The sequence below is a fragment of the Prionailurus viverrinus genome, chromosome D4, assembly GCF_022837055.1.
Source record: "Prionailurus viverrinus isolate Anna chromosome D4, UM_Priviv_1.0, whole genome shotgun sequence".
Taxonomy (NCBI): Eukaryota; Metazoa; Chordata; class Mammalia; order Carnivora; family Felidae; genus Prionailurus; species Prionailurus viverrinus.
In genome coordinates this window covers 48,011,006-48,024,464 of record NC_062573.1, presented here as the reverse complement: position 1 = coordinate 48,024,464, position 13,459 = coordinate 48,011,006, and the positions used below count along the sequence as shown (strand labels likewise).

The 13,459-nt window shown below is 42.7% G+C and overlaps 1 protein-coding gene across 5 annotated transcripts in view; it reads right to left on the bottom strand.

Moving 5' to 3' along the window:
• ZDHHC21 (zinc finger DHHC-type palmitoyltransferase 21) overlaps nucleotides 1–11,918 on the bottom strand; it is a 68,662-nt gene extending 56,744 nt beyond the window's left edge. The window contains exons 1-4 of one of the 5 annotated variants that reach the window (XM_047830431.1): nucleotides 11,799–11,899; nucleotides 10,642–10,731; nucleotides 2,702–2,833; nucleotides 2,140–2,276 (exon numbers count right to left, since the gene is read on the bottom strand). The gene's annotated coding sequence lies outside the window, so the exon portion shown is untranslated. Of the gene's footprint in view, nucleotides 1–2,139; nucleotides 2,294–2,701; nucleotides 2,834–10,641; nucleotides 10,732–11,798 lie in introns of all 5 variants that reach the window. The other 4 variants (XM_047830430.1, XM_047830429.1, XM_047830432.1 and 1 more) reach the window with 4 other exon arrangements.
• Between the last annotated feature and the right edge of the window lie 1,541 nt (nucleotides 11,919–13,459).

The following is a 13,459-nucleotide window of genomic DNA, read 5'->3' as shown; positions in this document are numbered from 1 at the left end:
CTGTTCGTGAATATGAAAAAAATATTCCTTCTCTCATTCCTCCTATCCGAAATGGCCCTATTATTTTGCTTACTTCTATTTCAATTCAAGTCATAATTCAAGGTCAATTTGAATCTCACTCTCCCTATGAAATTCTTCCTGTCACCTCAGTTCACAGTGATTTTTCTCTTCCAAATGCCAAATAAAAAGCAAGAGTAGTAGACGAAAATAGCAAGTGGTTTTATAATCTCAGAATGAGTAAGACCTTCACAAACAAGACCCGTAAGTGAAGCGTAACCACATGAGGATTAAAATTTGTGAAGCCTAAAACACACCAAAGACGAAGTTAAAAGATACAGCATCCCTTTTAAAAAAACATTACAACAGGGCACCTGGGTGGCTCAGTCAGTTAACTGTCCATCCAACTCTTGGTTTCGGCTCAGGTTATGATCTCACAGTTCGGGAGTTCGAGCCCTGCATGGGGCTCTGCACTGATAGTGCAGAGCCTGCTTGGGATTCTCTCTCTCCCCCCCCCTCTCTCTCTGCCCCTCCCCTGTTGGTGCCATCTCTCTCTCACTCTCTCAAAATAAATAAATAAACATTAAACAAAAAGATTACAACATATGACTGGTAAGAGGCATATGAAGTAAATACATAGAGAAGCAATTCACAAAGGAAAAAAATTCAGTGGCTCATCATTACTGATGAGGAAAATGTGAAATAACTAGGCCTATTTTTCATCCCTTGTATTTAAAACCTTTTAGAAAGACGGATTATCCACTCTTGAGAGAGCGTACAGGAGAGGACACTCTCACCCATTGCTGGTATGCATGTAAACTGATACAATCATCTTCAGAGGGCAATTTAGCAGTCTGTATTAAAATGTCAAACTCTTTGACCCAGTAGTTTATTTCTAGTCATAGCTACCAAGGTACTCATCGGAGTGTAGAGGTAGATATACGTTCGAGGTGTTGTACACAGTGCCTTTCGTAATCGTAAAGATATGGCACAACTTCAATGTTCACGAAGAGGGAGGGGGACGGTCAAATAAGCCATGAGACCTCCAAGGTGTAGACTATTTCCAAGCCACTGCAATTTTAATTTTTTTATGTTTATTTTTGAGAGAGAGAGCGCGAGCAAGGGAGGGGCAGAGAGAAGGGGGGAAAAGAGGATGTGAAGCAGGCTTCTTGCTGACAGCAGAGAGCCTGATGCAGGGCTCAAACTCCCGAACCGTGAGATGGTGACCTGAGCCGAAGTCGGATGCTTAACCGACTGAGCCACCCAGGTACCCCCAAGCTACCACAATTTTATAAGAAAAAAAGAAAGGAGAAAAGGAGGTAGATCTAGATCGGCACATGGCTACCCCCACAAAGTGCTGAGTGAAAGAATGCAAGTTATATGAGAAAAAGCTTAACAGTGGTTTCCTGGAGGAGAGGAGGATAATGATAGACAAGAAAAGGCATAAAGGGAACTTTCTGGTTCCCTCATAAAGATCTCTATCTTGATAGGAGTCTGAGATACACAGGTTATGAATTTGTCAAAAGTCAGCAAACGTACACTTAAGACTGGTGCATTTCATGGTATGTAAATATGCCTTTTAAAAAACCCTATAAACCAATACTGAACTCTAGTTAATGATACGCAGGCTGAAGTATCGGGGAGGGAGTGGAAGAAATGTACTGATATCTGCAATTTACTATGAAACGGAGCCAAAAAAAATAAAAAAGTGGGTTGTCAGATGGACCAAGAGATGGATGAGCATGTGACGAAGCTTAATAAAACATTAGTTGTATTATCTAGGTGAGGGATATTCAGATGTTACACTATAAAATTTTTTCAACTCTTGTGTTTAAAATTTTTCAAATGTAAATGTTACAGGGGAAAGCAAATTACAGAAAAGTTTGTATGGCATTATTGGTTTTTGTCAAAAAAAATATAGGGGTGCCTGGGTGGCTCAGGCAGTTAAGCGTCCGACTCTTCATTCCGGCTCAAGTGATGATCTCACAGTTCATGAGTTTGAGCCCCGCATCGGGCTCTGCGCTGACAGCATGGGGCCCTCTTGGGTCTGTCTCTCTGTCTCTCTCTCAAAATAAATAAACTATTTAAAAAATAACATGTGTGTGTAAGTAAAAAAGTATAGAAGAAAACACATCCACCAACCTGTTAACACGAGTGGTTATCACTGGGCTTACGAAGGACACAGTAGTGAGAAGAAAGCTCTCACTTTCTACGTATGGATTATAGGTTCTTCTAAGTTTATTAATAAACATATGTACTTATAAATTCTTTTCCACCAACTGAAAAATAAAGAAAGCTGAGGGAGTCTGATTAGACACCACAACCTTATACACAAAATATTTAAGTCTCTCGTTATCACTATATTTATTACCCTTATATTAAATGGTTTTAAAATTAGTATTTTTTTAACTGTAGTGCAGAAGCATCAGCTGCAAGCCATATCAGATTTGTAATTCAGAAAATGTTTTTGAAATTCATATTACGTACAAATCACTTTTCTCATGGAAAAAGAAATTTCTTATTTACGAAAATGTCTAACTAAAATTTAATATGAAATGTTTTAAATAAACATAATGTAACTACAGTTATCTTTTTTTAGAAATTTTTTTAGAAATTATTTAATGTATCTAAACATAAGACTTTAAGAATACTAAGACACATAATACAGAAACATATTCCCGCATAAAATTAAATGTAGACTTACCAATTGGAAATTCACCAAGATGTGTTGTAATTTTTCTGGTACTTGCATTTAGAGGTTTTATCTTGATTCATTCTTTTTTTAATTACATCCCAACAAATGGATCTCTTCTCAATAACCGTTCTCCATGAGAATCTATTAATGATTTAACAAATAATGATCTCTCACAAAAGATAAAAATTATAAGCCACTAAAATATTCTGACTGTGAAAATGTCAATTACAAAGGTTTTAAAGTCAGAAATAAGAGAACTCCATTTCACCTGACTTTGTTTTCATTTCCCACCCCATCTCCCCCAAAATCTGCACTTGATTTCCATCATACATGAAAGTTCTCTCTTTTGAAACCACCCAGTTCCCATAAAATCAAATTAGTATCCTGTGTCCAACATTTGGGCTTCATCAAACTCTTGACCACAAAGCACAAAATGACAACAGATTCTGAGATCACTCATGAGACAAGATGCAACGTAATGTCTATCAAGATGTGAGGCTAGAACTATCCAATTGCAACTGATTAACATAAAATGAAGAGTTTAAAATAGAAGCAAGTTTTAGTTTAAAATGCTGTAAGGAAAAGTTATCCTCCTATAATGAACCGTTAAGAGAATCAACCATAAAAGTTAGCTTCTATAGTTCAAGCTTAATAATACTGTAGAGAGTTCTAGACAATATACATATACCAATTCAGTATTTCACTAATTCAATTAACATCTATTGACTATACATTATGCCTCTGCACTGGATACAGATAAAAAAGAGATGGGCCCCATCCTCAATGGAGACGGACTAGTAAACAGACAAGATCGATACCATGTAAGACAACATAAGACAGGGGGCAAGAGGGCAAGAATGCATCTCATAGAAGATGGGTATTGGCTCATGGAACTTTTTTCAGTTATGTGAGGATTTATGTGCATACAAGGCGGCAATACAGAATGCATTTCTCATGGTAAGTTGCCATCAGGAAAAGGTTTCTGGAGAGAGTAAACCTGTGAGGCAGCGCGTCAAAGAACGGAGGCTCTTCTGACCACGGGAGCAAAAGAAGCAAAAATACAAAAGCAGGCAGAGAAAACCCTAGTAAAGTGAAATGCCTGGTCATTGCACATGGAAGAATGACGTAAAACATGTTTAACCTTCTGAGCACACTCAACTCCAAGAAATATAGTTCATTACAACACGAGTACACATATATATAAATGTTTGACACTCTGATTATATGAAATACATGACTGAAAAAGTCTATTTAATATACGTGATGTACTCCGCTACTGTTCTTCTATTTTATTCTAGTTCATTTTAAATACATACATAATTCTAGTCACAGCCCACTCAAGTGATTTCATGACCCACAAGAAATGAGTGATCTCAGTGAAAAACACTGTTAAACTATGCCAATGAGTCTGGACTTTGCACTTAGCCGAGTGGGAAATCACTGTAGGATTTCAGGGAGAAGAATACCATGATGAAGTCTGCACCTTGGAAAGAATAGCCATGCTATGAAGAATGGACTTGGGCAGATGGATAGTGCTCCAAAACTGACTATAAGCTACTGGTCACCCAGGTGAGAAATGAGGGTACATGATAAGGCCACAACAGCAGTGACTTAGAAGGGGGGTGCGGAGAGGAGGGGGTGAAGAAGGAACACTTAAGACAGGAGGCATGTGGAAAAGGGCAGATTAAGAATTTAACGAGTAAAACTAGGGCACCTGGGTGGCTCAGTCGGCTAAGCAGCCAACTCTTGATCTTGGCTCAGGTCCTGATCCCATGATTCGTGAGATCGAGCCCCGCGCCAGGCTCTGTGCTGACAGAGCAGAGACTGCTTGAGATTCTCTCTCTCCCTCTCTGCCCCTCCCCTGCTCGCATGGTCTCTCTCTCTCAAAATAAATAAATAAACTTAAAAAAAATTTAATAAGTAAAACTGATAGAACTTGGTGAAAATTGGAATCAAAGGGCAGATTGTAGGATGGCTCCCAAGTTTTCTGCTTAGGGACTATGTAAAGGGTGGTACCATTCTCCAAGACAGGAAATAAACAAGTTACAAGTTTGTTAAGCATACTGCTTACCAAAGCAAAAGGAAACTGTTACATACTGAGGATGTGAAAAATACACCAAAATCATTATCATTTCCATTCCCTGTATAGATTTTTGTAACTGTATTTTCTCCCAGCATCAATTACTCTGTGCTCTGTGATTGTCAGATTGTCAAATATAATTTGTTTCTACTCTAACTTCCTGAACTAAGCTAAGAATGGTTTCCTTGCCTGCACCTTTGATTTTTAGAGTCAAAATATGGAATGACAAAGTAGGGGAGCTGCTACTCTAAGAGCAAATGAACATATTCATCTTCCTCTAGAAAAAAATCTCACACAGAATTAAATGTGGTACAACAAAATGTTCTGAAACATGGCCTAAGTCAATAATGCTGCTATGGCTCGGATTCCAGGGTGGCTTCCTAATGTTTCAGCAAAACAGTACTTCCTGTCAGTATTATTAGGTAATAGCACAAGTCAACCGTCTATGAGTCAAACCGCAGTCATTCACTGGCTTAGACTCCAGGACACCTCCTACATTTACAGTTATTACAGCCACCCTGCAGCCAGAGATAGCATCCAAATGGGATAAACATTTTATCTAATTCAACAATCTCACTGACATCACGGAATCAAATCTCACCTAAGAGGGACAGAAACAATGCTAGACTTAAAACTTCAGGTAATTTTGGGATAACAAAGAACGTACCAAAGTTTCATAACTATAAAGGGTCCTTAAATATTTTTAACATTGCTATTTCTAAAAGAATACAATAGGGGTGCCTGGGTGGCTCAGTTGGTTAAGCGTCCAACTTCGGCTCAGGTCGTGATCTCACAGCTTATGAGTTCAAGCCCCGCGTCGGGCTCTGGGCTGATGGCTCGGAGCCTGGAGCCTGCTTCTGATTCTGTGTCTCCCTCTCTCTCTGCCCCTCCCCCGTTCATGCTCTGGCTCTGTCTCAAAAATAAATAAACATTAAAAAAAAAATTTAATAAAAAAAAAATACAATAAAACTTCCCACAGAAAGTTCCCAAGAGAGATGGTTAATATGTGAAAATATAAAATTTAAACTTACAATTGTTTTTAAATTTTTATTTAAAAATATTTTTTAATGTCTATGTATTTTTGAGAGAGACAGAGGCAGAGTGCAAGCAGGGGAGGTACAGAGAGAGGGAGACACAGAATCTGAAGCAGGCTCCAGGCTCTGAGCTGTCAGCACAGAGCCCGATGCGGGGCTCGAATCCACCAACCGTGAGATCATGACCTGAGCCGAAGTTAGACGCTTAACGGACTGAGCCACCCAGGCACCCCTAAACTTATAACTGCTTCTGAAAATAAAGTTATAACTATATACTTTTTTTTTTAATTTTTTTAACATTTATTTATTTTTTATTTTTTTTTTTATATATATGAAATTTATTGTCAAATTGGTTTCCATACAACACCCAGTGCTCATCCCAAAAGGTGCCCTCCTCAATACCCATCACCCACCCTCTCCTCCCTCCCACCCCCCATCAACCCTCAGTTTGTTCTCAGTTTTTAACAGTCTCTTATGCTTTGGCTCTCTCCCACTCTAACCTCTTTTTTTTTTTTTTTTTCCTTCCCCTCCCCCATGGGTTCCTGTTAAGTTTCTCAGGATCCACATAAGAGTGAAACCATATGGTATCTGTCTTTCTCTGTATGGCTTATTTCACTTAGCATCACACTCTCCAGTTCCATCCATGTTGCTACAAAAGGCCATATTTCATTCTTTCTCATTGCCACGTAGTACTCCATTGTGTATATAAACCACAATTTCTTTATCCATTCATCAGTTGATGGACATTTAGGCTCTTTCCATAATTTGGCTATTGTTGAGAGTGCTATGAACATTGGGGTACAAGTGCCCCTATGCATCAGTACTCCTGTATCCCTTGGATAAATTCCTAGCAGTGCTATTGCTGGGTCATAGGGTAGGTCTATTTTTAATTTTCTGAGGAACCTCCACATTGCTTTCCAGAGCGGCTGCACCAATTTGCATTCCCACCAACAGTGCAAGAGGGTTCCCGTTTCTCCACATCCTCTCCAGCATCTATAGTCTCCTGATTTGTTCATTTTGGCCACTCTGACTGGCGTGAGGTGATACCTGAGTGTGGTTTGACTATATACTTTTAAACATATTTATACAGACATTTAACTTCTGATGTTATCTACTCTGAAAATTGGCCACATTAAATAATTCTACCTAAACTATCAGGCTATAGCTGTCTCTAACAATTAGCCAACGATGTAGTTCAATTTTTTTTTTCCAACGTTTATTTATTTTTGGGACAGAGAGAGACAGAGCATGAACGGGGGAGGGGCAGAGAGAGAGGGAGACACAGAATCGGAAACAGGCTCCAGGCTCTGAGCCATCAGCCCAGAGCCTGACGCGGGGCTCAAACTCACGGACCGCGAGATCGTGACCTGGCTGAAGTCGGACGCTTAACCGACTGCGCCACCCAGGCGCCCCATGTAATTCAATTTTTTAAATACACATAGGTATTCAGTTTATTTCAACAGCGTAGGAAATTAACCCTGTGGGGAAACGAAAAAGAGAGCCACATTCAAATTCTGACACAGCTTATTAGCTCTCCAGGCTGCAGTTTCTTCTCAAGCTTCAGTTTAGCCATCTGTAAAATGGTGATAAAAATAACTCCTGGAATTGTCATCACGCTTAAATGAGAAACTGCCTGACAAATGATAAGGAACTCTCAAAATAGTAACTTGAAAGGGGAGTGGGGATAGGAGAGAAAGAGAGACAAAAAGAAGTTTTACTTCTAGTCTTGTAAACTCCAGATGTTTCTGGGTCCCCATTTTTAAAAATCGAGTCGTGATACAACTTAACCACGCCCCAGCTCTACTTCCTCTAAAGCTAACATCTGAGAACACTTGTCAAAGATGAGCAATCTCAGGAGACCCAGCCGCTCAGCTGGTATCATACTAGAAGCATAGAGAGAAGTTTTCTTTCCACATGTTGGCATGAGGTCTCCTCAAGCAGAAAACCGAAAACAGAGATCTGATCTCAAACAGAGAGACTGAACTAAAACCTGTAAGCCCAATCTCTTTGGGCTGGTAAGTTAAGGACGGAAACATGGGAGCAAATCAGGACCCAATTTCAGAAATTAGTGAAGAATGAGTTAGTGAAGTCGGGAACTTTGACTCAACGCTGAGTTCTCCAAGAAGACTCTGTGAAAATGTGGTGGGCAGAGGTGTCAAAGCAGAACACCCTTGCGCCATCAATGGTCTCATGAACCTGCTTCTAGAACAGGTCTTCAAATCACTCCATTCTAGGAAAAACTGAACATGAGCCATTACTCCTCTGTGTACCTGCTTCATGAGTGAGAAATAAAGGTAAGTTAATATCTCTATTAAAAATATTGCACTACAGGGACACACTTCATCAGAATCTCCTAACAGAAAGTACAAATCGCTCGGAAGGTGTGGACGATATGAATTAAAGAGACCAAATGTTGCTTCAGGCAGTACAAAATGTCGGCATGGGAATCTTCACGTAGGAAGGCAGGGATGCGGGAAAGGGCCAGGAAAGACAAGAAAAGAATTGGAGTTGAATGCAGAGCAGGGACGGAAGACAACAGATAAGCTTTGGCTTCAAACATGGCACAAGGAAACCCTTCGGATACAGTAAAAGCCAGAAATGAACCTAGTAAGTGCTTCCAAGGGGGAAGGGAAACTAGCGACTTACCCCTAGCACCCACTACACCAAGATAGGTTGAAAAAGTAAAAAAACAAAAAACCCTAAATCAGAGGTCTTTCACACCAAGCTTTACCAAAGCAGGCTCAGTTTAAGAATAACACTAAAAGAAAAACACCTGGGTGGCGCAGTCGGTTCAGCGTCCGACTTCAGCCAGGTCACGATCTCGCGGTCCGGAGTTCGAGCCCCGCGTCAGGCTCTGGGCTGATGGCTCAGAGCCTGGAGCCTGTTTCCGATCTGTGTCTCCCTCTCTCTCTGCCCCTCCCCCGTTCATGCTCTGTCTCTCTCTGTCCCAAAAATAAATAAACGTTGAAAAAAAAAAAAAAAAAGAATAACACTAAAAGACCAAGTGCCTGGGTGGCTCAGTTCGTTGAGTGTCCAACTTTGGCTCAGGTCATGATCTCACAGTTTGTGAGTTCAAGCCCCACATCAGGTTCCTCACTGCTGATGGGGAGCCTGGTTGGGATTCTCGCTCTCTCTCCTCTCTCTATGCCCCTCCCCCACTCACGCTTTTTCTCTCTCTCAAAACTAAAAAAAAAAAAAAGAAAATAACAACACTAAACGAGAAAAAAAAAAATCACCCCTGACTTGCTTGAAGCTGAACACCCTGCAGTAGGTTAGGTTTCATTCCATAATTATGGGATAAAAGGCTTAAAATCAGAAGCCTGGTTGAGATCACACCGAGCGTGTTGAGTTATAACTACAATAAAATTAATCGGTGAGTGGTAAAATACTAATTTTACCTAACCTGCCCTTTTGTGGAAGCAGTAACAGGTAGATGGAGAGAGCAGATATCTGCTCAGGCTCTTAAATGAGGTTAATCTACCCAAGGGAAAAAACACAAATGGGAGACCTAAAAGGCCAACGACAAACTTTGGAAAAGTCCCATCTTTTTCCTAGGGTACATCAAAAGAGGGAGAGAAGTAAATAAACTACCATCACACTAAGGTATTTTGGGGGGAGATAACCCCCAGAGAGAGCAGTGCAGAGAGAGTATGCACATCTGTGAATAACTAGGTTTATTCAATTTACCAAAGATGCTGAACCAAAAAAGTCACTATGCCGCCTACAAGAAAAACTGGGGGTTTTCCACCTTTTCTTGTCTTTTACCTGTGTTTTTCACGGATTCAAAATAGTTCAAATATTTTCAACTTCAATAAGAAGCATAAATGCACTAATTATTCTACTGGACGTTAAAATGCCATTTATATTTAGTGCACTCGAAAAATTGAATCTGAGCCCTAATGTTTTACTAAAGCAATATAAAATTCCTTTATGCCTTAATATAAAGTAAAACTGAGCTTAGGGAACAAGTCCCCGGTAATAAAACTGGCTTTTCCTCCGCCTTCCCTGTTATGCCTGTTAATACTGATACGACTATGAAGCATTCTACAGCTGAAAAAGGCTGTATTGACTCACACTCCATTTCAATCCCAGAAAAAAGCTCCGTGGAGACAATACTACACTTCTCAATTAGTTTCTTCACTAATACGTGACATTATGTTATCCACGCACTCTTCCACAGGTTCGGAATCGATCCCTATGAATTACAGAAATCGGGCAGTGGGCAAATAAGTAAAAATTTTGTGATTCACGGATTATTACTTCTTTAGAATCCACCTGTTAAGCCGGTGGTTACATGGATGCATCTTAAAATGCATTTATTTTATTAAATAAAATACCCCAGAGATAGGCAGTGTGACAGTTACCATCATTTAAAATACGCTCTGTTTCATTTATTCCAATTATAGCTTCTAAAGTATGTTACGTTTAACAGAAGGGACCTGATATAATCCCATTAGTTTTACACCCCCAATGAGGAATTCTAGAACTAGGCCACGTACTATTCCAAAAGTATGGAAATATATATTTAGTTATATGTTGATATAATTTTACCAATACTTCTTCAGGTATATGCTTAAAATGTGCTTTTAACATGCATGTTAAAGGGTTTTAAATTAATTACAAACGTAGCATATGCCAAGTAATATGGGAAAGCTAAAATAAGCCTTAAAGAATTTAGCCTAACTCCTTAGTTGTATAGCTGAGAAAACAGCATGGGTCACTGGCCTATCCATGACCCCAGAGCTAGATTGTGCCAAGCAATGGGACTAGAATGTCGTTTTTCTTTCCACTACACTAAATCTCATTTAGTCCTTTCCTTCCCATTGATTTCTCACCTCATCTCTTCTTCAAAAATCTTTTTGGCCATTAAGGGGTTGCACAACTAAAGCAAAATAAAACACCGCTCTGGACTTCATCTGTAAAATCTGAAGAAATGGAAGGATTTAACAAGACATTACACAAAAAAGCCAGGGACAGCACATACCAGGCGGTCATCAAATGATAACTATTATTATTCGTTGTTATTATTATTATTATTATTACTACCACAAGGAAGGTAGTGAATTCTTTTTAAAGGTTACATATTAGCATCCTAGGCTGAGGATCCATTTGACACAACTCGTGCTTAATTATCCTCAGTCGTCTTTCAGGCTGTAACTTTACACTATGATTTATGACCCACCCACAATGACCTTGATTCCCCGCCCCCCCCCCCCTTGTACTTTTATGGACTGCTATGCTGCAATATTTTCGAGTAATAACCGGTCAGGTTCTCTCAGCCCTAGAGATACAGACATCCTCCACTGACTGACTCACAAGGGATTTTAAGATGTGACCCAAATATAGCTTGAGAAACCACAACTTTAAATGGACTCCCCACTTAAAATCCAGCGACCTATTTATTACAGCGAATGGTAACAAGCGCAAACTGCTGCCATCCGTGAGCCATTTTCTCAAAATCACTCTTGGATCCGGGGGAGGGAGGCAGAAGGTCAATAAAGGAGCAAACTATTTCTGCTCCTGCTAGTCCTCTGCAGCCCCACACCAGGGATCTGGAAATGAATGAAAGGCTGTGGTAGCATAAATAAACCCGGGATCCCTGCGCAGGTCTCTGGGCGGGGGTGCAGAGAGGGAAAACTGTAGTTTCCAGGCGATAAACTCGGGACACACATTTAACAGATTAAAAAAAAAAAAATACTACCCCAAATCACCTCGACCGGAGCAGGAACCCACCCCCACCCTTGCCACCAGTTCTGGGAGGGGAAGCTGGCGGGCGGCTGCGGCTCTGCTGCAGCTGCTGAGAGACCCGCCGGGCCCGCGGCGAGCCGGGCTCGGGGCGGGGGGCAGGTGCGGGGAGGGGCTGGACGCGGGGCGGGAGCGCGGCCAGGTGAGGGCGGCGGGCGCCGGGCAGCGGCGGCCGGGGCCCTGCGGGGCGAAGGCGGGGGGCGTGGGGGGGGGCAGCCGCGTCGGCCCCGCGCCTGCACACACTCACCGGCGCCGGCGGGCTCGCCTCTCGCCGCCGGTGCTCTCGCGGCCGCCAGCGGCTCTTCCCCCTCCTCCTCCTCCTCCTCCGGCGCCGCCGCCGTCTCCCAGGCCGGGCCGCGCTCCCCTTCCGCTTCCGGGAGCCGGAGCGCCGGGGCCGGCGGGGTGGGTGTGCGCCCGCCCGCGCGCCGGAGCCACCGGCTGCCGCCGTCGCGGTCTCCGCGCCGCTCCCGGGAGCCGCGATGGGAGCCGCCGAGGGCCGAAAGAGCAGAAATCGCGCCTTGGCCGGGAGGAGGCGCGCCGCGGACCCCAGGCCGCTTGCCCCGCGGGACCGCCGTCACCGGAACATTCGTACCTGACGCACCTCGCCGCCTCCGCCCTCCCCCAGTGCCACCTTCCCAGCTGTGCCCCGGCCGTCCTTCTCTTTGTCCCCACACCCTCTCCGTCCCCCCTATGTGGGGAGCTGCAGAGAGGCCTCCCTTTAAGGATTGCAACTATCCTCATTCCTTCAGGGATAATGATCAACAGGCCTCTCTTCCCCTAACGCGCTCTGGATGTCCCCTGGTACCTTGTTTCAAAGCGCGGGCGGCCCGCAGCACCTGCATCCTCTGGGAACCTGTTAGAAATGCACAACCTCAGATCTGCTGACTCAGTATCTGCATTTTAACAAGATCTCCAGGTGATTCCTACACCTGGAATTGCCCCAGCCAACTAAGAGGTTTCCTATTCCTGTGGGCGACCTCAGTCCACACCCAAACAAGCTTTTCGCCGTATGTAAGGAGACATTCAAAAGTTGCCTGATTTCCCATCCCTGCAACCTAGGGAAAATAAGTCGACTCCACATTGTAAATAATCCACCTCCCGGTCTAAGTTAGTATCTTATCGAACACCAGAGATACACTAGAACCTCCCCTCTCTTCCCACACCTAAGCTAAACAGTACTTGGGATACAGTACTGCAATGCCTGCGGTAACGTAGAGAGCCAAGCCTTTGTGTCTGCATGCCACAGGAAGAGACAATGTATGAATAGAAGAATATTACTTGATGCATCAAATCCGAACTTCTTTACAGGATGGTATTGAAAGCCCTTCACAAGCTTACCCCTCCAGCCCTAGCTCAAACTAACTTGGTTCATTTACCCTTCCTAGGATGCCCTTCATCCTTCTCTCTGATGACCTTGATCTAGATTTGGGAGTCAGTTCAAATCCTGCCAGCCCAGAGTCCTCTCCCACCAGGGCACTTCGATCACACACACACTGAATCCTGCTTTGGACCCTTATGTTACCTTCTATCGCTAGGGGTTTTGAAACAGGCGACCTTGCATTGCTAGGTATTTTCAAACATGTTCTGTTCTGGTTTGCAGATTACAAACACCTTAGGACCTTCAAGACCTAGATCAGTTGTTATCAAAGTCCTCACCGGCACCATCACCAGAATGCGAGAGATCCGCATTCTCCAGCTCCATCCCAGATCTCCCGTATTAGGAACGTTAGCAGGCGTGAAGCCTAGCAATCTGGTTTCACGAGCCTTCCAGGTGATTCTAATGCACCCTCCAGTTTTAGAACTACTGCCCTGGAATAGTGTCTTCTACCCTCAAAGAAACTCAGTGGTAGGGATTGATTTGACTATATGCAAGTTTTATTGCCTGAAAGGCAGTAAAAGAAATAAATA